The following is a 27,285-nucleotide window of genomic DNA, read 5'->3' on the forward strand; positions in this document are numbered from 1 at the left end:
TTCTGGCGTTCTGCAGAGAGCCCAGGTAGGGTGGAACAGCTTTAGCTGCCTTGTGCCGCAGAGCGGGAAGAGTGGTGAGACCCGGGGGGAGGCACCACGAACGCAAAATTTCTTACCCAGTGCGCGTTTTAGGGGTGTTGGGATTGAAACAAGTGTTTCGTCATTCTCTCTTAACAATTAGTCAGGACTGGGGCATTTCTCATAAAGACCACATGACTACCGTTGCTGTGGGAAATCCAGAGGGCTTAGTGAACTTGATTTTGAGGTTTTTCACTGTGTTTGTTGAGATAGAGTTCTCACAAGAAAATGGTGCGCTCTTTACTCCCTTTCTGAAAAAAAGTGCAGCTTGAAAGACTGAGTACACAGCATATCTAACGTGATACGCGTTGCTTTTTACCAAGCTGGGGTGCTCTGGGTCCCTTCTCTGCTGGCAATGGCTGCAGTAGGGCACACAGGAGCTTGCTTTTGCTGGAAAGATCTTGTGCCAAGTCCAGAATAAACAGAATATTTCTTAACTTTCAAAAGGAATGTGAGCGGATGCCACGGAAATGAAAGATCCTGTTTAACACGGGTACTGCAACCTTGATCTTTTTTTTTTTTTTTTTTTTTTTTTTTTTTTTTTTTTTTTGTCTTTAAAGTGAAATGTGGGGAAGCATCTAAGATGTTGCAAAGGGTTTTTTGGAAAGCCTGTGTTTCCCACACGCTCGGGTCTGTGCAGTGGCTTTGTAGGTGGTGTGTGGTTTGTGTCAATCATCAGTGAGGTGCAAATGGTGATAGAGCCGCGTTCAGCCCCTGAACCCGATGCCAAGCTTAGTGATCTTTGCAAACATGTTTATACAAGCTGGGGGAACTGCAGGCTTGTAGCCACAGTTTTCAGCCATCTCCAGAGTTTCCTTTTGCAGCTCAGAAGAAGGCAGAATACCACTTCTGCAGCAGCCTTGGATGTTGTTGCGCGCCCTTCCTTTGCCTTGATATCAATTTAGCCATTTCATCTTTTCCCCAGCAGACTAAGCAGCAGCACAGATTGGCCGTTATAATTAATTTGTACAGGAAGCGAGGGCTGAATGTTCCAGCATCTCCTGGTTTTCATTCTGGTTGAAGAGGTCACTCCTTGTACCTCCTACTCTTGCAGTTACAATCCTTCAAAGGAAAATATGACACTTTTAATAGGACTGGGCATGGGTTTAGTAATGAACTTCTAGGGGATCAGCGCAGCATCCTTTTTGGGTGCAGATTGGGGCAGATGTTGATCCAAGCGAACAAAAGGATAAAAAAAAAAAATAAAAAGACTTGTTGGGGCAGTTTGCGCCCGTGGCCTTTTGAGCTCTTCCTGTTATGACTGGTTGCATCTTGCTGCTTTTCTGAACCCACCACCAAGAACGCATCATAAGAAAGTGAAACTCCCATGTCTCCTTCTCTGGAGACATTCAAAACCCGCCTGGACGCCTTCCTGTGTAACCTCATCTGGGCGTTCCTGCTCTGACGGGGGGATTGGACTGGATGATCTTTCGAGGTACCTTACAATCCCTGACATTCTGTGATTCTGTGATATGTCAGCCCAGTCGTGTCAGCGTGTGATAATGGTGCTGTGCACTGTTGGGGCTGTATGCCATCTCCAGTTTGTTTTTTGAAAAGGGTGTTTTGCTTTGTTTGTTTTTTCAGAAATGCTCTGTACCTATTAGCATGGTCCTGGGACACCTTGCAGAGCTGTTCTGCCAAGTAGTGAACAGCCTTAAGATTTGTTAAAACTTTAAACAAGAAGCAGAGGCACTCAGCAATTCTCAGAAGCACTCAGCACCTTCCAGGATAGAGCAATTTTAAAAAGAAAAAAAAAAACCCACGGAAAAAAACCCCACACAACAAAAAAATGAGATGTAGTTATGCAAATTATGACCTTTAAATGCATTTTATATTTGGATTGAAGTTGCTAACGCATTCTTTCCAAGTTCTGTTTTTCCAGTGCAATTCTGCTTCGGGTGCTTCTCTTTGTATTGGTGGAGTGGAGCAGGGCCGGCCCCGCGGAGGGGGCGCGGGACACGACGACTTTGGAAAAGCAGCCACCGCACTGCGGGATGGGCTGCGCATTGGTGAGCGAGGGGCCTAAATAGGTGGATTTTAATTTCTCTGGAGGGTCTGAGCACGTTAACTAGATGGCAGATTCCTCATTAGCTAGATGGATTAAAATTTGTATCATGGCTGATGCCTATCCTGATGAATACGTGTAAGTAACAGCTCGTTCTGCTAGAGCTATTGGACGTGGCTTGGGTGGAGGAGAGGAATTGGCTTCTGCGGAGGATATTTGCAGAAAGTCACATTTCCACCATATGTTAGCAGGAGTCTCTTTCGATGCAGGTTTTGGATGGAGTCCTCTGTGTTGTTGTAATCTGGTTTGTCCTTTTTCTACCAGTAGTTCTGAGTCATACCAACTTTTGGACTCTTCTGCATGTTCCCTGAGGGACAATGGGAACATTTTTGCTTGCTCAGCTGCCTTTCACCTCTTACTTTATCTCGATGAAGAAGTAAGGTCTGGAGGACTGAAGGAGAAATGTGTCAGTCAGGAGTGAGAAGGGCTGGAAAAATATCTGCCAAAATTCTGCCAAATTAAAAAAAAGGCAAATGAAAGGTACCATGAACCTCATCAATCCTGATTTAGGCCTGGCTTGTGACAAGTCATTATGTAGGAAGTGTAATATCCCTTTAATTTTTAATAGCTTTGCAGTGAAGTTTTATTAGACAATAATCTGGTTCCTGAGTGGATCAAAGATAAGGGCGAGGAACAAGTAATTTTTTCCCCTTCTGTGCAGTTGGGAAAAGGAAAGAAGTGGGGTCATGGTGAGACAGCTGTCTTCTTGAAGCACAAGGCAGCATCCTTCTCTGTGCCACAAGCATACTGAATGTTTCCAAATGGATATTTACAACATAAATATGTTCAGGATGTGGGTAGCGAGAGAAGTGTGGGAATAGACGCGAAGGTGCATGGGAGTGGGGATGCGAAGGGGGAGGTGTGAAGAGAGCCAGGAGAGTGTGATGCACATTTTGCAGATAACTTCTCTGCGGGTACCTCCTTCCAAAGCCTGGGTGCAGCCTTTCCCGCTCCTACCAGCGTGTCCTGGGGCTTTGTGTTCACCGCAGAGGTTCTCCTGTCTGTTTCTGCTAACACCACCAGTTTCTTATTTCCAAAACAGTTTATTTTCAGGGAACAGTAGCTGATAATAAGCCTGGATTGGTCAAATAGCTTCATTTGTAATTTGGCTGTTGGTGGTTGGAGTTTCTCACAGTATTTCCCAGGCACCAAGTGCAATAGACGTTTCACTGGCACTTAATAATGCAGTGTAGGGCACTCGATAATATAATCTTTATGCCAGCCCAGTTGCTAAACCCACGAGCCCCTCAGGCAGTTGTAGACCTCTATACTTGGCATTGTTGGTTGTTTTACTGTTGTCTCAGATGACTAGGCAGCGTTTCTGCGATTTTAAGGCAGCGTGTTATTGCAGGATCTGGGATGAAATTACCGCTTACAGATGTATAGGTGACAATCTGACTCCTTTCAGCTGTTGAGCATCGGTGACTTGGGGAGGCCGGTGATGTGGGGCACCTTTGGCGCACCCCGCTGCGTACCGGCAATGAGCATCTGGCCCTCTCTTGTCAGTTTTTCTCCTTCTTTTTTGAACATCTGCTTGCCTGATTTTTTTTTTTTTTTCTCCCTGTGGCTCTTTTAATTTGTGGTGAATGTGTATTTAATGTAAGTAAGATGTTAGCTTCTATCTAGTTTTTCAGCAAGCATTCCAGTAATTACTGGAGTACCTTTGAATGCTACAGCTGCTATTTCTAAGTTAAGGAATCACATTTTCCAAGCATTTATAACTGAATTCATATGGTTAAAACTTGGCATTCAGATGGCCGGCACACATACCTTATTTTGTCTTGATCCTTTAAGTTAGCATATCAGCTTTGTGTTTGATTAAATTGGTAAAAATGTCTTCTTGCTGCTTTGGGTGGGCTTGCAGTAGCGTTGTGTTATGAAATTGTTTTAATGAAAAAAAATCATTTTGGTTAGGGCCCTGAAGTGATTTCTTTGTAGTTACTACTGTGGGCTGGTGTCTTTTTAATTTCCCCCCGCTCTGTCCTCTTTACCCCTCATTACTGTGAAGCAGTCGCTATTATTTTAATATTAATAACATTTGTTGGTACATTTCTGAGGAGATTCTCAGAATGTGGTTTGGTCCTTCCTCTGCTGATGTTAGACAATCCCTTCATGCCAAAGGATGCCGGCTAAGGCCAGGCTTCCTCCCTGTCCTCAGCAATGTTAATTCAGCTTTTCCAAATGTTCCTGGAGAGCGATGCACCCAGTTCCTCTTGATTGTAGAGAATTAAAAGTCAACCATGATTTTAAATTCACGTTTTCATTGCAGATAGTAGCGTTACGTCCACAGGGTTGTGATGATCTGTACCAGTACTATACTTTGCATTATTTGAATGCTGGGTGGTTTTGAGGATGTCCCAGTGCTGCCAGCACAGCTCCAGCCCCGTGGCTGCTCTGCAGCATGAAGTGACTGTCTCTTTCCCTTTTTTTTTTTTTCTTTTTAAAGCTATAAAGTCTGGTCCAGAGGAAATGTGATTTTTGTATTTCCCTGCCCAGAGAGGTATTTTTTTATTATTATTATTTTTGGAAGTGTTTTCTGACACTTGAAGTGAAAGGTAACAAGGAAAAAAATTTTAAAAAAAGTAAAAGAAGAAAAACAAAGAAAGGTTCTGAAATTTGGCCTCCAGATATACTTAGCAGATGTGGTGATAATTACAGAGCTTTTTTTCAGGGGAAATAAGGTACGATGTGTGGTTTGCTTCTATGAGCAGGTATGCTAAATGTAGGGCAGATGAGTTGAACAATAAAAACTAAATTGATTGATCTGGTAGAGCTAAGTATTTAAGTAAATGATACTACTTAGTAACACATTTTGTGAAGAAGCTTCCAATAAAAGTCTGAGAATGCCACCAGACTTAATTAACTATCAATATTAACTTATGTCATTGTTATCAGCAATAGTTTTACTCACATTTTGATAGAGCTGCTTAACTCTTCTTTGCGGTAGATGTCCCTTTAATAGGACATGTAAAATGATGTTTCATACATAATTATGCTTTAATTACAGGATCTTCAAGAGAGAAATGTAGCCAGACTTTGAGGATAGATCCTGGACTTTGTCTTGAACTAAGGTTTTATTTGCACGCTATAGGAAGCTGGTATTTATAGGCTCTGCAGTACTTGGTGCTCGGTGCCTCTCGCTTGCCCTGGTTTGCAGATACGGGTACACGAGCGTGGAGAAGCACCTGTCTCTTGCCCAAGGTCATGTGCGGTCGATGCAGAGAATGACTGTCCTGTGAGCCATCCGCAGGGATGCCCAGGGCGAGCACGGGCACAAAGTGACGCAAAACGCCTTTCCTGCTCCTCTTGCCCCAGCGCGGGGACCCGCGGGGAGAGCATCCAGACGGGACTGTGGATCTTGGCTCAGCGGCGTTTCGAGAATCACTTAAACTCGAGGAATTCATAACTTTGGAATTCAGCAAATTTGCACAACTCTGTGCATCTGTTGCTCCGTCAGCGCGTGCCGGCTTTCTGCCTTCCCTCGCCCTGTGCATCTTGGGCTAAGTATCTTGTGATTAACGACCCAACTCATAGGCTTGTACTCGTGAGCATCTTATCAACAGCTCTGCAAAACCCGCCGCTGCGCGGGGAATGTGCCGGCGAGGGAACGGCAGCGCTGGGCGAGCGCGGGCCTGGCCGGGGCGGCTGCTCTGTGGTTTGTTGTGTCTGGTTTGGTTCCTACTTTTCAAGTTGCAGTTGCATTTGGTCATTCAAAGCTTATTTTCCTAGTCTGGCCAAGGCAGCAGGATCCCCGTGCACTGCAGGGGAACATAAAACATCAGCCTTTAAGCTGGAGTGCTCAGTAGATAAGGATTTTAAGACTCTTGCATCATGTGCTGTGTCTTATGGGCTTACTTAGTATACTCCATTTGATTTAATTTAGATATTGAATAAGGAGAAACACTTTAATAGCCAGAAAAAGTACTGTAGTTTGTAGCTCCTCTTCTTTCCCCGTTGCCTTAAAGACAAGATGGCTGGGAGGGCTGACTGAGGCTGCGATTATGTTTATTTAATTGTAGGAAGTAACAGGGTGTTTTCAAACTGCTTAAAAACGATATTATGCCTTATCTGTACTATGAAGTGTTTCAAAAAGCCAACAAGAGTTCCTCGGGCTTTTGTTTTATGTCTTCTTTTCTGTGACTGAATGTAAAGAATAACTTTTCAGCACTTGCAAAGATTTGGGAAATGTGCAAAATCAGTGGATTATTTCAGTTGCATGAAAAATCTGTGTGCCTCTGCCAGTGGTCTCCCCCTTCCTTTCCCCATGGTATAAATACAAACAAAAATTGTAACGAGTTACTACAAATGTTCGCTTGCATGCTGCTAGGTGGCCATTTGTCTTGCTAAAGAGTTTGGTTTGCCGCTTGTTTGCGTTGGCAGGGTTGGGGGTGGCTGCGGGGTGGCGTTCCTGGGAGATCAGGAGAACCTCAGGGGTGCAGTTTGCTCGGTGTGGGGTGTCAGGGCTGCCCGCCTGGTGGGTCGGCCTCGGTGGCCCTGCTGCTGTCACCGCTTCGCAGGAGGCTGTGACAAGTGGCTGCCGTCCGTGCACAATACAGATTAGAAGGATAAGAAATAGCAAACCTGCCACAGACGATTTTACTGTAGCAGTGAATGAGGAGCTGGCAGAAGTGAAGTATTTCCAAGTTGTAAAGGCGGCAGGTTCAGAAGTTTTCAGGTGGGACTGGGATTGTTTGCAAAGGTCCTTCGGCTGGCCAAGATGCTCACACTGGATTTTGTTGCTCTAAAAGGCTTGTGTACCTTTTACTAAACACTACAAAAAGTGTGTTTTGTTTATAATAAATGTATTTATTATTTATATATCTGCATTATTTTATATATATTATATGATATACTGTATATATTTGCATGTATTTATTATTTATATATAATATTTTATTTGAGACTTAATTATTGCATGAGTCTGCAACGCTCTGCAGTAGTCACAGTTGGGTATTCTCAGTCAGTGAGAGCCCAGAGGATCTTCAGAGTGGGTGAAAATCATCCCAGACGTAGGTTTAAAAAAAGAAAAGTAAAAAAAAAAAAAAGGGCAAAAGAAAAGCAGGCCTCCCAAAAGCTGTGTGGAACCCAGTATTAGCAAATGCTTCTAGGAAGTTTGACTGAGAGCCATATGGCAATGTGGGGAGTATTATCCATTGCTCCAAAAGTTGGTCTCTGAATCAGCCTATTGACTTCAACAGCACTTAATCATGTGTTTTAGTTCTTCTTTGAAAAGGCTTGCATTCCTGAATCATGTCCTCCGATTTTAACCACTAGACGGTACTTTGTTTTGTGGTAGCAGACAAGTCCAGTCATATTTCTGTGACTAAGATTGCAAGTTTTGACTGCATCACTAGTGAAGTATGCTGATGAATATTTCTCCTTCTTATCAAAATCCAAACATTTGCCGCTGTCCTCTAATCTTAGGGTGAAACCGAGTGTCTTCCTGGGATGGAGTTGGTGGGATGCTGCGGGATACCCTGTGATTTCGTATGCTCCTCAGCAGAGCATTGTGGATGCTGTGAGGGAAATAAACAGGGGTGAAAACGGTGATCTCAAAATACTGCCCTGAATTCTGCTTTTAAAAGCCTTGAGTGTTGGTGGTGATTGAGTTCATATACTAAACCAAGAACCAGTCATGCAGGTCCATCCTGGAGCCTCACACGTGGATTTGCTGTGTCAGGGACAATTTGGACTCTGATGAAAGAAAATGATGGATTTGTGCATCTTTTGGGGATCTACTAGTTACGTCCGTTGCATCCGTGAGTCCTCCCTGCCCTGGTGTGATCGCACGGGGCGAGTTGCCAGGTACCAGGTGGGGGCTGCAGGGCAGGGGTGTCCGAGGGTCCGGGGGGCTCCGCTCACAACTGCCACAGCGTCAGAAATGCAGGGGACATGTGTTCCCCTCCCTGCCAAGGGAGTTCCTAGGGCTTTCTTCTCTGGTCTGTCTCTTATTAAAAAGAAACTCCGGGCAAACCCCTGTGCTGCTACCTGGTTTGGCACACAGAGAGGGGAAAAAAACCCTGTCCCACCCTGTTCCTGGGGAGAGGGTGCATGGGCTTCACTTTCATCCCTAAGAATCATATTTCAGCAGAATTTTTTGTCTCACCTTTCTGTGTTTTTACAGCTAAAGCAGTTTTTAGTTCCCAGCTTTCGACATCTGGAATTCGGTTTCAGTTTATTAAAAAAAAAAAAAAAATTCAAATCCGCAGTCTGGATGAAACACCGATGCCTTTGTATTTGCCCACAATTTTTAGCTTTAATTTTGCATCCTTGGCAAATGCCAGAAGTCCCAAGTAGTTGCATGTTCAGTAGCTGCTGTTTTCTGCTGCATCTTAGTCTTCACCAGTTTTTTAAATTATTTTTCCTGTTAGACACTTTTCTAATTGGGGATAATACCAAAATGATTAATCAAATTAAGCATGAGAGCAAAGTGGCTGATGCACAAAGCTATGTATAGCTGCTGTCTTCTGCAGCGAGGTTGTCTCTCTGTAGCTGAAGTTGCTTAATGGGCCTCTTAGGCTCTTTTTTTTTTTTTTTTTTTAATAAGGTACTGTGTAGATCCCATTGACTTCAATTGTTGATTGGGATGCCTGACAGCCGGGAAATTAAGCCCCTTCTTTGTGACCGAGTTGAAGGCCAGATTTTCAAGGATTTTCAAATGCTTAGCAGGCATAATTGGTGTTAGGTTTTTGGTTTAGTGTGGTGGTTTTTTTTTTATTTTGGAAAAAGTTCAATTCTCATTTGGACACCTAAATAAGCGTGAGAGATTATGATACTTGTAGCGACTGGTGTTACTGGACTATGATGAAGTTTTTTAGAAGAAACTGGGCCTAATGAGCTTTGCCATCCAAATACGAGTTTTGTCCTTCTGCATTTCTGCTTTGTTCGCAGATGCTGAGCGTTTCCGCAAATTCTGGTTTTGGAGGAGAAACTTCCTTGCTTCTGCCTCATTTTTCTGTGTTTTCTGTAGCAATTGTGGGGGGAAGGGAGGGCAAAACAAGTAAATTAGACAACTGTTGGAAAAAAGGGGGACATGCAAAATCAAGTGTTCTACTGGCGTAATCTGTTTAACACTAGTGAGCCATGGAGCCTTGTGGGACACGGGAATAAAAGGGACATCTGTGCAGGCCACATGGCATGCTCTGGAGGAGCCCGCGGTCCCAAGCAGCTCTGCTCTATTTGCAAATAAAAGCTCCAACCAACATCAAAAAGTTGAGGTGGATCCCAGCTGAAAGGGGAGAACAAATGTTACCTCTTGATGCAGCGAAGTTCCCCCTGTAAGAAGCCTTTGTGGTCTTTTTAATGATGCTTTGAGCATGTGTTTGTAATGGCCATTTATTTAAAGAAAAAAAAAAGGGGGGAGGGAAAAAGTTTATTTTGGAAAAATTATATCTATATTGAAAGATTTTAGGAAATTGCTGAGCATCTCAAGCTGCAGTCATATACAGGTGTACGAGGTACAAATAAGACTAGACATGGTAGAGTCTTTTTGTTTGTTTTATTTTGTTGGGGTTTTTTGTTTTGCTTTGTTGTGGGGTGTTTTTGTTGTTGCTGTTTTGTTTGTGTGTTGTGTTTTGGTTTTGTTTTGTTTTGTTTTTCTTTTACCTGATGTCCCAAGGCTTTCTGGGCTGTATTTACTCCTCTTATTTTGCTGGTGGCGGTTGGTAAACAGCTCCATCCTTAGGCAGGGCCCTGGGGAGCTGCAGCTGCTCCGGCCCCACTCCCCCCGGACACTCGCTGGAGGGAGGGTAAACAAGACACCAGTACGTTTTATTTCCACTTGAGACCTGTTAGAGTGCAGAAATTCTTGCAAGGATGCACCTAGTTGGTGGCTTTGCATTTTCTAGACAGGCTGTATTGTTTGTAACAGAGTCATGTATCAGCAAGCTGGGTTGTCTGTATCGAGAAAGCACGTATCTTTTAATATGTAAATAGGAAAGGATGGTGGTTTAATCTTTATTCCAATGTACCCAGGGTGGCAATAACGCTTTTAAAATCCCTGTGAAACAGATTGTATATGGCAAAATTAATGTCTCAACTCTCCAAGTATTTTCTCTAAAATATTTGAATTTTTGCATTTAATATGCTGCTTGTTTAAAATAGCGAACGGTATCAGCCATGCACTCAAAGCTTAATTGGTAGAACACAGATTTATTCTAACTTAAAACAGTCACTTAAAAACAGTTTTGTATATATGTATACATGGGCACAACTTTTCATACAGTTGTCTGTTTTGGAGCGGTCTCTTAGGCACTGATGTACAAGTTGAACCTGTTTTCTTTTGTGCAACATGGCTTTGAGGAATCATTAGTTAAAACAGTATTCTGTAGTTTGACTGCAGTCGGTAAACAGCCTAATGTGAGTGGTGCGTAAGATGACTGAAGTTCTGCCTTTGATCAGGCTTTGAAATGTATTGTACCAAATATAGTCCCAAGGTGTATGTGTATCTACATATGTATGTGTATATATATGTTGGTGAAAGCTGCTTTAATGAAAATCCAGCCAAGTAAAAAAGTAACGTGTCCATCAGCAATTGCCATTGCAGGATGGTGACAGAAGGGCAGCAGAACTGCAGCCGTGTGCTCATCCGTGTCCCCTGCCCCAGGCAGCGTGTGGGTATCTGGAGATGCTTTGGGTCATTTTCCTCTTTCAGTCACATTCGTCTCTATTTCCTCAGCCACTTCCCATCTTGTCCCACTCCTTGCCTTCATTTCGTAAGGACTTTTCCTTTGCCACCCGTTTTCACTGGTAGCAGTGGGGTGTTTTGCAGGGGGGTTTGCTGCACCAAAAAGGGTCGGGCACAGGGACCCCCATCAGTTGCACATAGCAATCCCTGACTTACTCCAGTAGAGCATTGGAATTTCAGATACTTTATTGTTTTGCAGCTGCCTGCCTTTTTCTCCATTACACCTGAACACGGTCATGTATCTGCTGCCAGCGTTGTCCTGACCGTCGCAGAAAGCTCACTTGTACCCAGACAGCCCTTTGCACGGGGTGACGTTTCCAACCCGTGCCACCCTGGCGCTGCTGGGTGGTGATACACTGTGTGGTTCCTTGTGTCACAGCATGGAATAGAATAGAATATTTCAGTTGGAAGGGACCTAGAATAATCATGTAGTCCAACTGCCTGACCACTTCAGGGCTGACCAAAAGTTAAAGCATGTTACTAAGGGCATTGTCCAAATGCCTCTTAAACACTGACAGGCTGGAGGCATCGATCGCCTTTCTAGGAAGCCTGTTCAAGGGTCGGCCACCATCTCAGTAAAGAAATGCTTCCCAAAGTCCAGTCTGAACCTCCCCTAGAGCAGCTTTGAACTGTTTCCACGTGTCCTATCACTGAACCCCAGGGAGAAGAGCTCAGCACCTCCCTCTCCACATCCGCTCCTTGGGAAGCTGTGGAAAGCCATGAGGTCGCCCTTCAGCCTCCTTTTCTCCAGACTAGATAAACGTGAAGTCCTCAGCTGCTCCTCATAGGACATTCTTTCCAGCCCTTTCACCAGCTTTGTTGCCCTAAACTCTTGCCAACTCCTGAGTTGCATCAAGCGTTGTGGCCAGTTTTGCAGTTTGATGTATGAAACGGTGTTCTCAGTTGCTTCAAAAGCCCTGGGAGCAGCCAGGACCTGGGGTAGAGATGAGCAAAGAGGACTGGAAGCATCATGGAATGGTGAGGGTGGTAGGGCTGATGAGATGTGGTCCGCCAGACCATCTGAGCTGTGTGCCTCTGCCTCTGGGATTTAAATGGTGAAATATTAAAACCTGTCTTTCACATCACTTCGATATTACAAAGATTAATTTTTGTTGGGGGCAGATTAATAGGTTTCCTATTCTGATTAATACAGTGATAATAAAAACGTTGCGATTGCTGGGATTAATGAAGCCCAGATCCCTGTTTCAAGGTTTGATTGACTTTGTACTTCAGTTACATTAAAGCTGCTGCATCTCGTGGCCCCTTATTTAACTGTAGCCTTCAGAGAATCTGTATGGGAGCAGGGCAGTGCAGGAGAAGGTCTTTACTGGAGGTCGCATCAAATAATCTGTTGGGGAATTACTTTGTCAAAGACTGGTCAAGAGTTTTGCTCGTGTTGCAGCTTTATTAGAGTTATTTCTGTCTTTAACCCAGCAGGCTATTTTTGTGAAAGTTGTAGAAGAGGAGTGTCCAACTCAAATGTGTGGGCACATCATTAAAAGCTTCAATTTGTCAATGCCAGATCGAACTCAAGTGCGTGGGTAGATCATTAAAGGCTTCAGTTTATCAGAACCGATCTATTATCTGTTCCTCTCCCTCATACACCCTTCCCCTCAGCACCTCACGTGGTTTCCCCAGGTTCTCCAGCGCTCGGGTCTGTGGAAGCACCTGAGCTGCCTCCGTGTCCATGGGCCATGCTGGGCTCCCTCCTGGCACGGCTCAGCCCGGAGCTGGCAGGGTGCCGAGGAGCCAGCTGGCTCTTGGAGACAGCTGATCAAATGGTTTTGGAGTCCTACAGTGGTGCAAGCCCCAGACCTAATGCTGTGAGAATTCCTGGTTTTGGGAGCTCTCTGCTCCTGTTAATCCTAAAGGCTTCAAAAGATGCAAGTGGGGCTGGGCACAGAGGGTATGTATTAATCACATAAGCCTCGTTCCCTTGTGAAATGTGGCTGAAGAAATATTCTGTGGAATATTTTGGTGAGGTCAGTTTTTGATGGCATAAGAAAAATCAGTTTTTCCAGGTGTTCCATCAGAGTTCAGGCCAGGCTGGAATGGGATGTCTTTACCTACTCCCAACACTGTTTCTTGTTCCTTGCGTAGAAGCTCTCCCAGCTTTCAAATCTGCTTGTTGGCACAAAGATGCCAACATATTCCTTATGATTGAGGAGGGATGTGAAGGAGAAGACTGATCTGGAGGTGAGGACAGTGCTCCTGTGTGCCGTAGCCCTTGTCTGTTGCAGACCCATATGTTATTTAGACAAGTTATTTTGCCTCTAAAATCACAAATGAACGTTAAATCTTTTGAGCAAGAATTAGCCAAAGTGAGCCTCAATCGAGCTTCTTCTAGATGAGGCTAACGATACTTTCCTGCTTTACAGATGTATCGTGGATAAAGATTACTAAGGAGTTGAATACAGTGGTGCAGCAGGTCAGCTGGAGAAATCTTGCCCCAACGTGTGTAGATGCAGCTTTCTGCTTGGCTACAACGGCATGTCTGTCACCGAGCGGTGCAGTACAGCGAGCCTCGGATGTGTGTTTCTGACACTGCTCAGTTGCTTCTCTCAGGTGCTCTGCTCCTCATGAATAAAATACAACAGTTGCAAGATGCAGGTCACTTTTGGTTTGCAAGTGTTTCAGAGTTTCTGAGAAATAAGTCATGTTCAGCATAAATGCTGTTTAAGAACTCCTTTTGGATCTATTTTTATTGTGTAGCACAGTTTTTTTAATAGGGCGCATAATCCCTATATTTAGATTTCTGAACTCTTGTGATCTTCTTTCAGCCGTTACATTGCATTCAGCAAAGAGCGGGAGAAAGCCCCAGGGCCAGAGAAGTACCTGGTTTTTGTCTTACGAAATTTCATGTGGTTGTTGCTAAGACAGAAGCTTCCAGATGTTCCTTGGGAAGGCTGCAGTGGCTGCCAAAATAATTAACTCCACAAGGTTAATTTGGAGATGGCAGTTCTTGCCGCTGCCAAAACGCTGGTAGACGTGGAAAGGCTGGGAACAGCCACCGCCTTGGGGATGCTATGGAGAGAGAGGATTGGGGAATGAAGAAGTCAGAAGCACCACACGTGACTTTTGTTTTCGTATTTTTTCCTACCCCGGTCCCTCAGGATGTTTTCATTTGTTGCAGAGTTTTTCTCTGCTGGGGTTTATTGCTGCAGGTCCCTGTCGTGTAGTCGTCCAGGGAGCAGAGGCTCTCCTGGGGCTCGATGCATCTCTTAGGGCAGCCAGTGCCCTTCTCCAAGTTGGGCACCAGAGCTGCTCTTTAAATCCCGTGTAGCTTCATGGGTACGATGCAGAAAATCCCAGGGAATACCTCTGTTCGTATCTCTGAATATGAGTTTTTACTCAGTGTGGATACTTTGCCAGTAAAGAAATGATGCATCTTATTTTAAAATACCCTTATTAGTAAAATGGATGTCTCATTTGTATAGTGAGCAGCTTTCTCTGAGCTAAGCTTAAATCCAATCTGTGTTACTAATAGCTGGGGAAAAAAAATACTAATTGGTGTTTCCTAACTGATGTTTGCAAATTTTGCCTTTTCACCCTGAACATCAAATAGTTTTTATATGTGTTTTTCCTTATCTCGGAGGAAAGATTATTGCTAACAAGAGATTCCACATTTTGTTAAGGTTTTATCAGGATGCAGTGAGTGAAGGCAGAGAGTAAATATTTCAGAAATTCAAAGACTGTTATATTTTGATAATGCAAAGTAGGTTAAAGTATCTGGATTTTGTGCACAGAGCTGTGTTTTTGAGCAGAATATGGATTTGGATGGTGACACATTTTGGTATTTAGCCGGAACATAAGTTTGCCTGTTGGAGGAGCATGTTGCAAATGTGAAATAAGTGTGTCTTTTAAAACCTTTCTTAATATTGTAAGTTTCAGTTTTATTTAAAGCCAAATAAAGTCTGCTGTGTGATAATGTTTGATACGTAGAAATACTCTTGTAATGCTCCCCCCACTTCCAGCATTTGTAACCAACTCTTATTTTCAAAGAAAAATGATAGGCTTTGATATGATTCTAACTGAGTGAAGTTTTAAAACATGTTTTTGTCTTTCAGTCTCCTGAGAACATTTTTTCTGAGTGACTCCGGCTTCCAGACACATTTGCCATGATAAGGGTTTCAATCCTTTCCCGTATTTGCCCTGAGTCATAAGTGGATATGTGTGATGCCTGCAAGTAAAACTGGTGAGTTGTCAAGCCCGAGTTTGCAGTAACTTTCACTTATTCTTTCCTATAGTCTCTCTTTCCCATGCCCTTTTCTCCCTTTTTTAATACGGTGGGGTTTGAGTGTTTTGTTTGTGTGTTGGTTTTTTTTTTTTGGTATTGTCTACACTTAAAAGCAAGTCACTGCTGTTCTTTAAAAAACAAAATCAAAACCCCAAAATGAAACAAAACAAAAAAACCCACAACACAAAACCAAAATGAAAATGAAAATAAACGCCAAACCTTCATTGTAATGAAATAATAGTGATACCAAATATTATCAATATGGAAACAAAGACTTGCTTCCTTTTCTTCTTCTCTCCATCCCCCTAAATCCTGTGAGTTGTGAGGTCTTTGACAGTGACACTTGACTTCAACGATGCAGGCGAACCCACTGCCCAGAACTGAAGCTTTGCAGATAGACATGGTCTGAACGTGCTCATGTGTACAATTCATGTCGTGATTAAATATGAATGTGGAGAGGCCTCCTCTCCATCATATGTCAGAGCCTTTGCTCTCAAAGGAGCCATTGCCAACAAATAATTAGCTCCACTGTTTGCTGCACTTGCATCCCAGTGACAAAATGGTGTCACTGGCACACAGGAGAGCTGTCCCATTGCATGCGCTTGCCCCGTTCAGCGTGGTGCTGGGGCTGCCATGCCCAGCCTGGAGGAACACAGGGACAGAGCATTTAATAGTGAATTTTGGCCAGGGTGCATTTGTGCTTGGGCAAGCTTGAGAGTGTGTGGGGTGACCACTTCTCTGTTAACTGGCAGTTGCCATTTCCCCGTGGTGGTTGCCAGCCAGGAAGGCTGTTGGTCCCGTTTGTGCCAAATGAGTGGTGGTTGTGCCTTCCCTGGCTGTCCCTGTCCCCGTCCCCCAGCAGCCTGGCTCAGGGAGCCTTCCCGTGCCCTCTCCTCTTACCTGCCTGCTCTTTGGTTCCTTTCTTGTTAATTGGGGTGAGAGAAGGGTCAGAATTTCTTCATGAATCAGAAGACTAAGAGGTTGGGAAAACAGGAATCGTCTGATTTTACAGAAAATTGGAAGGTCTATGTAAGAAATCTTTCAAAACTAGGAAATCTGCATAATTAAATTGCATAGGAAATGGGAGCACAAATTGTTTTTTAAAATAAATTCAGGTTTCTATTATATATTTAATATCCCTCTGTGTGTTAGAAAGTGCATTTCAATTCAAGGAATACAAAACCTCAGAAATTCACACATCAGTGAATTGTGATTTTTTTTTTTTTTTAAGTTTCTATTTTTTCTTTTTTTTTCCAGAGGTAGCATAATTACCATGTCATTTAGCAAAGATTATAATAGCTGTTCAGTTTTACCGACTGGTGTAGTAAACAGTTGAATAAACCCATATGGCAGCTCAAAGTGTGCGTGCAGGAGGGAAATTCTTACCATTTCCTTCATGTCTGAATTACTAACCTCGCTGATACAACTGAGATCCCCAAACAGGGACCAACTCCAGACTTCTCCAGTGATGCAAGAATTTCTCACTGCTCTGTCACTTATGAATCTATTTATTGTAGTCATGGGGTTAGCTAATTAATTATTTCTTTATGCTTATGAAGTATGCATGCAAAACTTGGGGTTATAGGCAAGGTACATGCCTCTGTTTAAAACAGTCTTTGCATTTGCTTAATACTTCTTAAGAACTGTAAATAATGTCTGGAGTCCGAATCTTACTTTCCAAGTCACTGTTAAAGATCGAGACCCTTCCTAAGGCTGGTATAGGTTAAGTGTGACAACATGGGGTATTGCGATAGCCCCGTGGCTCTGCCTCTCATGGGACTTTGTGTCTGGTCTGAGCAGTGGCGAATGGAAGGACCAGGGTGTTTTGAAGCATCTCATTGAGATGCTCAACCAGGTTGAGTTACAAAGGTGTAGAGCTGTGGCCAACTGTAAAGACAAAGTGTTCAAGTAGCATGCCCTCTGGATAGCTTCAGTATTAAAAAATGGAAGCAACAAAAAAAAGGATTGTTAGCTCTCTCCAAATGCTGGCTTGAACAAAGAAAGAGGCTTGTGCTATTCCTCCTAAAATTCACTTACTTGCAGTTATCTTAAAATTTTCGTGTCACATAATAGCTTTAAAATACCTCTCTGAATGCATTAGACTCTCTAGGTGCTTAGAAAATATTGTGAAATAATAATATGAAATGACCAAGCATTGAGCAGTCCCACTGGAAAGGAGCAGTTGGCCAAAACTTGTGTTCATCTTAACCCTGATGTACGATCAGCCCTCCACCATAATTCTATCAAGAGATGGTAAGTTGCCTAGCAATGTGCTGACTGCAGAGGGGACGTGTTGAGCTAATTCAGTTTTTGTTCTCTTTTTTTCCTTGAGTGTTCAGCTTAAAGGAGTGATCCTTTCTCCGGCTGCAGCAAGAGCCACTTCTCGGCGGTCTCTCTTGTTCCCCACTCGAGTGTCCCTGGTGATGGCAGGAATTCATTCACCGCCGTACGCGTTTTAGAAGTTTCCAGCTTATTGAGTAACCAAATGTGGTTTCTGCTGATTGTGTTGACTGAATACGTAGGGCCTTTCGAAGAGGCAAGAGTTGTATTTAAAGCAGAGCGTTTAGTTGTATACCATTTTATGGCAGGCAAAGGTCATCTAGGGTAAGCAGCCAGAACAATGAATTGCCTCATTGCAGCACCTAGGAAAATGAGACAGAAAGATACGGTAAAAGGCTTTAACAAATTGCTCATCGTTATAAATTTTTGAAGTCGAGGAACTGGTGCTGTGTACATTTTTAAATTGGAGATAACCAGGCTTGTAGGATAAATTGAGTTAAGAACGGAACAAATCAAAATAATGGGGTGGTACTAAAAACCTGGTCGCGCAGCAAGTTTCTGGCACAGCGGGTTGCCGGTGGGGCTCGATGCTGCACACACCGAGGGAACGCTGTGGTTAGAAACCTGCCATGTCCCTGCATGGCCAGAGGCATTTCCACCAGGCTTTGTGGTCACCTTTTCTTGCAGGGATGCCTCATTCCTGCCACAGTCCTTTCCTCTGGTGAACAGGCTCCTAGCTACACAGAGGGCTATATCTGCCCATGATGCTTCTTGTGATAACCAGGGAGCAAAAGCTGAAGGGATTCCCCGGTCAGACGTGTCTGTGGGATGGGGGAGCAGGGCAGAGCTCCCAGAGCTGAGCTGGTGTCCCCCGGCAGGGCTGCACAGCAAGAGCAGCCCAGAGGTGGCACTTCTGGCCTCGCAGAATCTCCTTTGCTCCTGTAAAGCATCAGTGGCTACAGAAAGACTTTGTTTTGCTGAAACTTTTCTGTCCATGGAACTTTCTCTGGGGCGGGGGGCTAGGAGAAGTAATTTTAACAATTTAATATACTACATAATATGTTTTATAAGCTGGTGTGAATGCTCCTAAGTATTTTGGTCTTTTTTCATAACACAATGAACCTAATATTGGTAAAAATACAGATCTTAGCTGCCACCATAAAGAGAGGCTAGATTTAATAAACAGTTATGAATGTTGGCAGCTGCCTATCAGATTGTATAACATCGGCTATAGCACATGAAGACAGTGTCAACTTACATTTTATCTGAGAAGTATTTTCAAAGCATTTATTTTGCTTTCTCTTGAGTCCTTAACCTAATTCAAGTTATATAATTGGTGGAATATTTTTCCACACCGCTAATTGGCTGGGTGCCAGTGTGGAAACCATTGTCTGACTTGATGATGATCAGGAATTAACATGACATTTGCGTGGTGGTAATGGAATACATTAGTAATGTAATTCATGACTGTAAGAAAGAGACCATCATCTCCCACCTCTGATCAGCAGGAGGGGCTGGGAGGATGATGAAATGCTCCCAGCAGGCACCTCACAGCAGTGGCTGGCCAATCTCGATGTCAAATTTAGTTTTAAATTCTTCAGACAAAGCTGTAATGCTTACCAATTAATTACTACAAATGTCAATTAAAAATCTACCAAATAATACAGTAAGATTAAATTTCAATTAAAAAAATTACATTTAACAAGGAAGATACAACATTATTTTAATGAATTCTGCTGAAGGTGACAGTTTATCTAGATATATTTATACCGTGTAGGTGGATCTAAATTCATTGGATGATGTTAACCATGTTACTCCGTGTACATATTAGTTTTGAAAATAATTTTCACTTTGGCTATGTGCTGGAGGAGATGGGGCATCAAGGGGCATTTCTTGTCACCAAGAGAAAGGGGAATTTCACGCCTTCTAAGTACAAAAATCTTCTCACACCTAAACTGAGGGATTTATTGTGGACTCTTATGGCTGAATTAACAATATTTTTAATGGCTTGATATTTATGAAACCGAATATAGAATGTTTGTTGCGGTACCCTGGCTTGGTAGAGTTTTCAAATGCAGGATTAGAATCCCTTAGTTGGTACTTCAGATGCTTTAAGATACATTTTGGACTAGAGGTGGCATGGCAGAAGCATCATGTAGTGGGATGAAGTTCTGAGTTTGTGCAGATCGCAAGCGTATGTACGAGAAACTCTTGTAAAGCTCTGGCGCCTCATCAATACAGAGCGTTAACAGTGCAAAGTGGCTTTTGTAGCTGGAGTTTTGCTTTGCAGTATCTGTGTTTTTGTTGAACAGGGCAGTTCTTACGCTGATGGAGATGCTGGTGCTGCACTCGCTGGCGTGGCACAGGGACAGAGCTGGGGTGTCCAAGTGACTGTCCTCCTGGTATTAAAGCATTTGTGAGCCAAAGCCTCTAAATATGATCTGAAGAATACTTTCTCAGCTTCCTTGATTTTTTTTTTCCATGAGCTCTTATAATGTTTTCACACCATCACGTCTAAAATGGGTAAGAAGGAAGACATAATTGAAGAAACAGATTTTATGTGTCAAGCCAGCACTGAGAAAAGTCCCTCCCAGGGACCAGAGACTCCTTTTCTTTGGCAATGTTGTGTCTCGAGCCATTGAATTTCAGCAGGTTTTAACTTAAAATATAAAAAAATACAATGTGCACACAGAAAATCAGAAAAGCCATACAATTACTCATGGCGGGTTAAAGTAATGATATGCTCTTTAGTAGACAGGCTTTGCTGGTCCCTTGGTTGCTGTTCAGGCTTTGTCCATTGGTGGGTGAACACAACGAGCGTGATCTCTGTCTCTCTGCTGCTATTCAGATACCTTTGGGTATTGCTAACAGCTTTACAGAATCATTCCTGCTTCGTGCTATTATCTGATAAAGCTATTGTCAGCAGGAGATGGGAGACAGCCTTTTTTTCCATAAGGGCCTCAGGAAATGGATGCTGTGGAAGTGCAAGAACAGCTGAAACGTTTTCTCACCAGCCCTCCTCGCAGATAGCAAGGTGATGGAGAGAAAGGTAGAGCAAGGCAGACTCATTTCCTCACCAGCAGCCAGAAAGCTTTAAACAAGGAGGCAGAGAGGAAGGAGTGGTAGCACATAACATCTTTCTGCCAGGAGATAATGATGTGAGGAGGTTGTGGGTTTGGGGCACCCACTGGTCAGACAATTGGGTGGCAGCTGGAGCTGCTGCTCTTAAAAACCCATCTTCCCAGGGGCTTTCAGCTGTACACAGGACCAGTCATTTTCTGATTTGAGCTCTGGGATGAAGCCCTCGCTCTGGGGATTGTTTGGGAAGTGATGTATGTGGTACAGCAGGAACCGAGCACCTTCTGCATCCCAAGTTCTGCTGTGTTGGGCTGTCCCATGTGGAGCTTGTGCCCATCCCATGCACTTGTGATGTCTGGTCTTCTCATTGGGTTGTCCCACATGAAGCCCGTAGACATCTCGAGCATTTGAGGTGATGTCCGGTCTCCTGAGTTCTTACAGGTGAAGATTTCTGCCTTCAGCAGGGGAATGCTTTTCACCTTCTGTAACAGTTGACCAGACATTTTGAAGGAAGAGTGTCTTTGATTTTGGGAGAAATATTTATATCTTTATGTCGTTTGGTTTTTTCCTTTTTCTTCTTAGTCTTTTTTTTTTTTCTGTTCCCCCATCCGCCTTAGCGTAGGGTTATGTTAGCTCTGTTACATTGAGGGAACACTGGGCTGTGGGAGGAAACTTCATTAAACTGCCCTCATATTGCCAGTTTATTTCTAGCTTTCATCTGCTGATTTACATCCCATCTGAAGTAAAAATACCCAGACTTCAGAAGTTTGTTTACCTTTGCTTATATCACTCTGGGGCGACCTGAGGAGATGTAAAAACTGTTCTCACTCTGACATTTGCATGAGCCAGGAGGTAGGGTGAGAGGAGACAGACACTGCACAAAGTGAAAAGGCAACAGGGTTTATTAAGTCTTCGTTGTACCATGGTTTATAATATTTAGACAAAAGCAAACATCTCCAGGGAGGGTTTATGAAATGAGAGACTGGAGAAAGCTCTCTGAGCTGATGGCAGATCCCGTCCTTTTCAGGTGGTGGGATGGTGGGATGCTGGCCGTGGGGAGGGGGCTGCGAGGAGCGTGCGAACAGGGGGGTCCTGAAGAGCTGCTTCACAGGAGCAGGATGTGGACTTAAAGTACTTGCATAGGACAAAGTCATTATATTGTCATCGTGATAATGCTCCTGGGGGAAATAGCCTGAAATACTTTTTGTCTTCATTAATACTCCTTCCCAGCAGAGCCTTAAGAGATCATTCTCACTTTCAGATATACAAGGAAGCTGAATACAGTTGTTTGTCATGAAAATCCCATTTATATACAGTGACTGTAAAATCCCAGATGCTGTGCATAGAGAGACGCTGCTCTGTCATCAGCTGGTCGAGGGGAGAGCTGACTATAAAACCAAGCAATAACTCCCTCTTGATTGGGCTGGGGTGGTTGTGTCTTCAAGCAACTTCAGGAGTCTTCCATGCCAAGCCTTTGTGGATTTTGTTCTCACGAGCAAGGTAATAGATAAATCTGAGCAAGGAGGTCTCTCTCTCTATATAGATAGATAGATACATAAACATAAGACCTTTGCTCTAGGAAAATATCCATCATTGCTTTTTACAGCACGGCTTAGGACTGTAGAGAAGGGTGTCTGAAGCATTTGGGGTCCCTTTGTTGCGAAGGAGGTGCTGCAGGACTGGGGCTTTTCTTGCCGTCTCACAAGTCTTCAATATCCCCTTGCCCTGGGGGCAGCAGGATGTGACCCTCACAGAAGGACAGGCAGCATTTGGGGGCTTGATGCTTATTGTTTTCAGCAGAGCTCTACTGAAACCAGTAAAGTTGCTGCCACTGTTTGTAGCAAAAGTGACTACAGCTGAACAAGAGAGGCAAATTTATCAATTAGAAAAGTCAGCGCCAAGCCCATTATTTTACTCTTGAAAAAACATCTTGCTTCCTAGTCTTTTTTTTTTTTTTTCCCCACATGGAGTGAATCTTTGGGATATTAATGTTCTGCTGTCATGTTTGTTTAACATATTTTTTTGACAATGCCTTTTTAGGGTCAAAGCCTGAAGTTTTTCTCCATGTGTTTCAGCTAGGCAAAACTCCCAGTGTCTCAATGGGGCCTCTTCTGAAATAAGTGCAGACTAATTCTTCCCAACTTAATTGGAAATTTCATCTCAATAAACAAATAAAAGGTCCAGGTTGCTTTTGCTTTTTTTTTTTCTCTCTTTTTTTTTTTAATACCATAAAATGGTGTCCTGCTGACCAGCTAAGTCTCTGCGGGCAGGCTGGCTCTGGCCATTGAATTCAGTGGGCAGAGCCCTTCAGGATGGCTCGGTGCTCACCTGATGCCGTGGACCACCATGACCCCTTGGTCCTCTCCGTTCCAGCCCAACTTCACCTCATCCCTCGCTTTGCCCGGACCATCACAAGCACTCGGGCATGGCTCGGCGAGCTAAAGGCAGTGTCGTTTTCTGAGATTTGGCCTTAACCTGGAATTTCCATGGTTTTTTGGGTTTAAGTCAAACCTTAATACCACTTCAGTGTAATATTTTCGTGGTTTAATGTTCTTACAGGTTTTTACAGTGTTTCTTTTAAATTCTGTCACTGAAGTGTATGAGAGTTGACAAGTGTAAATATGTAGTTAGACAATTTCAAAAGTGTATTATTTACTGATCGACCATAATGGCTCCAAAGGAGCCATTATACTCAATCATATCATGTCACTCTGTGGCACTTATTATGATGGTAATATGGATATGCATATTATTTTTTTTAAAGCATGAGAAGCGTTATCGTGCATGTGTAAAAGCTGTTTTTAATTGTCAGTAATGCTCGGAGCTTTTTTTAATATCAAGAATTTAAACCACCTATGGCTACCAGCCTGCAAATTGCGGTAGCAAAAACCATGTCTGTAGGAGGATGGAAAAAGCCGCGCTTGATATTTACAGCAGTGTGACTATGCACCTCTATAATACAGCTCTTTTATAGCTTTATTAGATCCAAGGGCAACCTAGAACCCTAACCTGAGCGCTTGGCAGGTAAAAGCTTTCCATTTTATCTCTGCAGCTTTCATCTGTTCCTGTGAGCTCTTTCCCTGACTTCCTAATTGTGTTTGTGACATTAGCAAATGACTGGTCTGAAAATATAATACCATGCAGTGCAAGTCATGTTAATTCAGCGATCTTTTTTTTTTTTTTAAGGTGTCACCAAAGATGTCTTCTTGTAGCGCCCAGGGTAGAGAAAGAAGGAGAGAAGGCAGAATGAGAACATTGAACCATGTAAAATAAAAGAGACAAGCAGAGAGCTGGGAGTGCTAAATAAGCTTCAGCCTGTCGGTAGAGCTGGTTTCAGTAGAGAAGGAGCTCAGAGACTGTAAGCAGTAGCTTGCTTGCTAGAAAATGTCTTTCATGGAGAAGATGGGAGTTTGAGTTTTAAAGAGTGGAGGTGAGGAGCTAAGGTGTGAATCTGGCATGGGGTATGGCAAATGGATTGTAGAGCAATGATTAGAGAGAGGAGGAAGAATCAGAAGTGTTTCTTAACTTAGAAACGGGGAGGTGACAGGATGCTGGCTGTTGCTGCTCAGAGGCAGGTAAAGAAGAGAGGAATCTGTTGGGCCAGGTCCTCACTGCTGAAGACCCAACCAAGGTGAAATCCAGCTTGTGGCTGTTGAAGAGAGATGTGGAAGAGGAAAACCCAACTTTGACAAAGAGCTCCCCACCGTTGGCAGGACAGTGGTACCTCTGCAGGAGGTGCCTGGCTGGTCTGGGGCTGAGTCCTCCCTGCCTGGCAGTGGGAGGTTCTCCCAGTGTGGGGCTTGGGCAGGAGAAAGCAAGGAGGTCATTGCTGTTCCTGCTTTTATTTTGGTTGCAGAGTGTTGAAGCAGATGACTGCTTTGTCTTTTCTGTTTAGACTTTAGGACTACTTCTGCTTTGTTGCTCTGTTATCAGAGGAGTTAGTTACCCTGCTCTGAATGAAATTGGGCTAATTGCTCAATTATGATTTTCCCCTCTTATTCTAAAGAACCTTCTGTTGGAAATGCATTTTGCTCTAAATATGGAAGATTAACGTAAGATGCTAGAATGAGCCAGTGTGGAGTAGTTCAGGAGTGGAAGGGCATATGCAAGTAGTTTTGCAGATTTTGAACTGATAACAGTCAGATTTCCTCACAACAGTTTTTAAATAAATAAAAGTAACGTGGTTTTTTTAGTCAATTCTGGATTAATTCTAACTTGTCTCTCTTTGTGAAATTCTATTAAGGCCATTTGTCCTCTTTTGAAATACTGAACAAGAAGCATAAAAGCAAGCTCTTACTATTTCTGTTCTTGACCTACATAAACAACTGTATGTTCAGACTCAGGATTGAGTCTTGTATTTGTGAAAAGGCTAGGGCAGGTTAAGCTTAATTATTTCTTTGGACCTCCTTCCTATTTCGAAAAGTTACTTGTTGAACTCTCATCACCCAAAATACGAGATATTGATGCTATTTCTGCTGGGATCATTAGTTTAGTATTCTGAATAAATTGTAGAACTGCTCATTTGTATAAGAGGATGGGATTTATGAAGCTACAGTGCATTTGTACACACACACACACACGCACTAGCACACAACACTTGTTGATGATTCAGAGGAGTAGAGTAATTCAGCTCTTGGACTGCCTCACGTGTGATTGGCTTCCTTTCTGGGGGACTTATTTTAGGGAAAAATCAATGTCAACTGAAAAACATTCCATTCTGAAAAGACAAAAATTCCCCTACTTGTGAAAATGTGTCTTGGCAGCTGATTTAACTTATGATACAAGATTTAACACTTTTCACTAAACATGAATGTTTACCATGGCAACAGCTACGTTACGGGCCACATGTTGGAGACTTGCACATTGTTGCAGGAACTTGTAGCTCGCCACATTTAGCCGAGTCCTTGTTCCCACCAGCAGAAGGAGCCCACTGCTGCAGCTGGTTCGGGCAGGGACCTCCTGGCGGGTCGGTGCCACCCTGTGTGCCTCCAGCACGGCACAGCTCGTCGCTCCGCCGGGCGTTTGCTGGTGAGCGGCGCTACATATAGACAAACCGCTCGATGACAGAATAACCTGATAAAAGCGTGTGTTTGCCTTTGATTTGTGGGGAGGACTTTCTGAAAGTCTCACTTCTCCGGACTGTTTCCGCCTCCCCGTCACCCCCCTGATGTAAGCAGATCAAATCCATTTTGGCCGCATGCGGTAACAGGTCTGCCGTGTCCTCCGGCCGCTCTGCCCTCCGCCGTGCCCCTCTGCTACTGTCTCAGCTCCTTGTCACCTTTCATTTACGGTGTAGTGGCTTTTCAGGCGACGTTAATTGAATCACGCTCATCAGGGACTTAATAAAAGCGTGAGGCCAGGACGGCAGCCGGGCAGATGGCAGCCCCGGTTGACAAGCGGTGTGCGTGGCTGTCCTGTGCTGGTGCACCGGAGGCAATGCGCTGGCTCTTCTGCAGGGACAGAAAGTTCATGGCTGTGGAATTGTGAGAAGATCAAGCCAACAGGAGCAAAGTACAAGATGGCTTCAGATGATTTAGGTTGCGGTTAAGTGTTGTTTTTTTCCCTGAAATGGGACTAGATAATCATTCAATACAACTGTAAATCCTAGCTAGGAAGGACAAGGTGTGAAACAGCAAGAGGATTTAACTGTACAGGTAATCACAAACATCTGTAGTAACCCTGTGTAGGAGCAGTTTTATTTAATTTAGTTTTAAAGTTAGGAAGAATATAAATAAACTTGCTTTAGCACAAAGCTAGCAAAGGCTTAGGCAGAAAGAAGCCTGTTTTCCCAGAGGTGAAACCCCTCAATTCAAATGTTTCTCGTACCTTTCTCTGAAGCGTCTGGTCTTGGCCATTGTTAAAGAAAACGCCTTGGTCTGGAGCGGCTCAGACCTTTCCTCTTCTGGGCACTGATGGAAACTTTGTCCTTTTTCTTTTGTTTAAAATACTGCAATTTAAATGAAACCAGCTAAGCACGCAACCGGGAGTCGTCCTGGTGCAGTGGTGGTTGGACTGAGGATATTCGTCCCCCCATTAGTACTGGGCGGATGGTGGAGGTGTTGCTGGTGTCCTCTGGCCAGTGTTGCTGGTACAGTGTTCCCTGGCACAGCTGCTGCTTTCGGCTGTAAGGCTGGTTCAAATCTTGGCCTTTCCTTGATGTGAATTTGCCAAGCTGTGCTCATCCCAGAACTTAAATAATTTGCTCCCCTTTTTAGCATCGTGTCTTTTAAAGGTGTTATATTTGTCTGCATTTTGCGTTAAATTAAAATTAAATGGTTCAGCTTTGTGGATTTAATAGTGTACAAATATATCTATTTTTAAATCCTTTTAGCCTATGAATGTGCGACTAAGAAAAAAGCAGCCAAGTAGGGTCCTCCAATTTTTGTTTTACTTGAATCAGATACCCTATTGGGATTTCAATTCTAAGTGAACATTACACTTGTTTGTTACTAAGGTGACTACAGTGTCAAGGTTATGTGGATGTTGTAGTATTATAAATGCACAGATAATGCAAAAAAGAAAAATAGTTGTGTTGGCTAAAATCATCCTATTCCTATAGCATAAAGTTGCACACTGTCCTACATTTCAATTCCCGTTCTATTAAATTACCTGTTTAATAATTTGAATCCAGTGTTATTTTTATATTATACTGCAAATGTGTGACTGTGAGGTTATTTTTAAGATATATTTATTAAGGGAATGAATACAATAAGACAAGTCATTGCAGCCCACGTACAGTTCCTTGACTTATCATTTTATGATGTTTCAATTGCATATGATTACCGAATGTTTTAACTTTTATGGGGGTTCATTAGAGATGCAGCTGTGTAGAGAGAAATTCAATAGAATTTGATATTTTTT

General features: G+C 43.3%; 1 protein-coding gene across 7 annotated transcripts in view; it reads left to right on the forward strand.

Moving 5' to 3' along the window:
* FOXP1 (forkhead box P1) overlaps positions 1-27,285 on the forward strand; it is a 384,901-nt gene that overhangs the window by 31,687 nt on the left and 325,929 nt on the right. For 6 of the 7 annotated variants that reach the window (XM_065642236.1, XM_065642235.1, XM_065642240.1 and 3 more), the window contains one exon: positions 14,897-15,024. The gene's annotated coding sequence lies outside the window, so the exon portion shown is untranslated. Of the gene's footprint in view, positions 1-13,314; positions 13,395-14,896; positions 15,025-27,285 lie in introns of those variants that run through there. The other variant, XM_065642238.1, reaches the window with a different exon arrangement.

Source organism: Caloenas nicobarica, chromosome 11 (assembly GCF_036013445.1).
Source record: "Caloenas nicobarica isolate bCalNic1 chromosome 11, bCalNic1.hap1, whole genome shotgun sequence".
In the NCBI taxonomy this organism is placed as follows: Eukaryota; Metazoa; Chordata; class Aves; order Columbiformes; family Columbidae; genus Caloenas; species Caloenas nicobarica.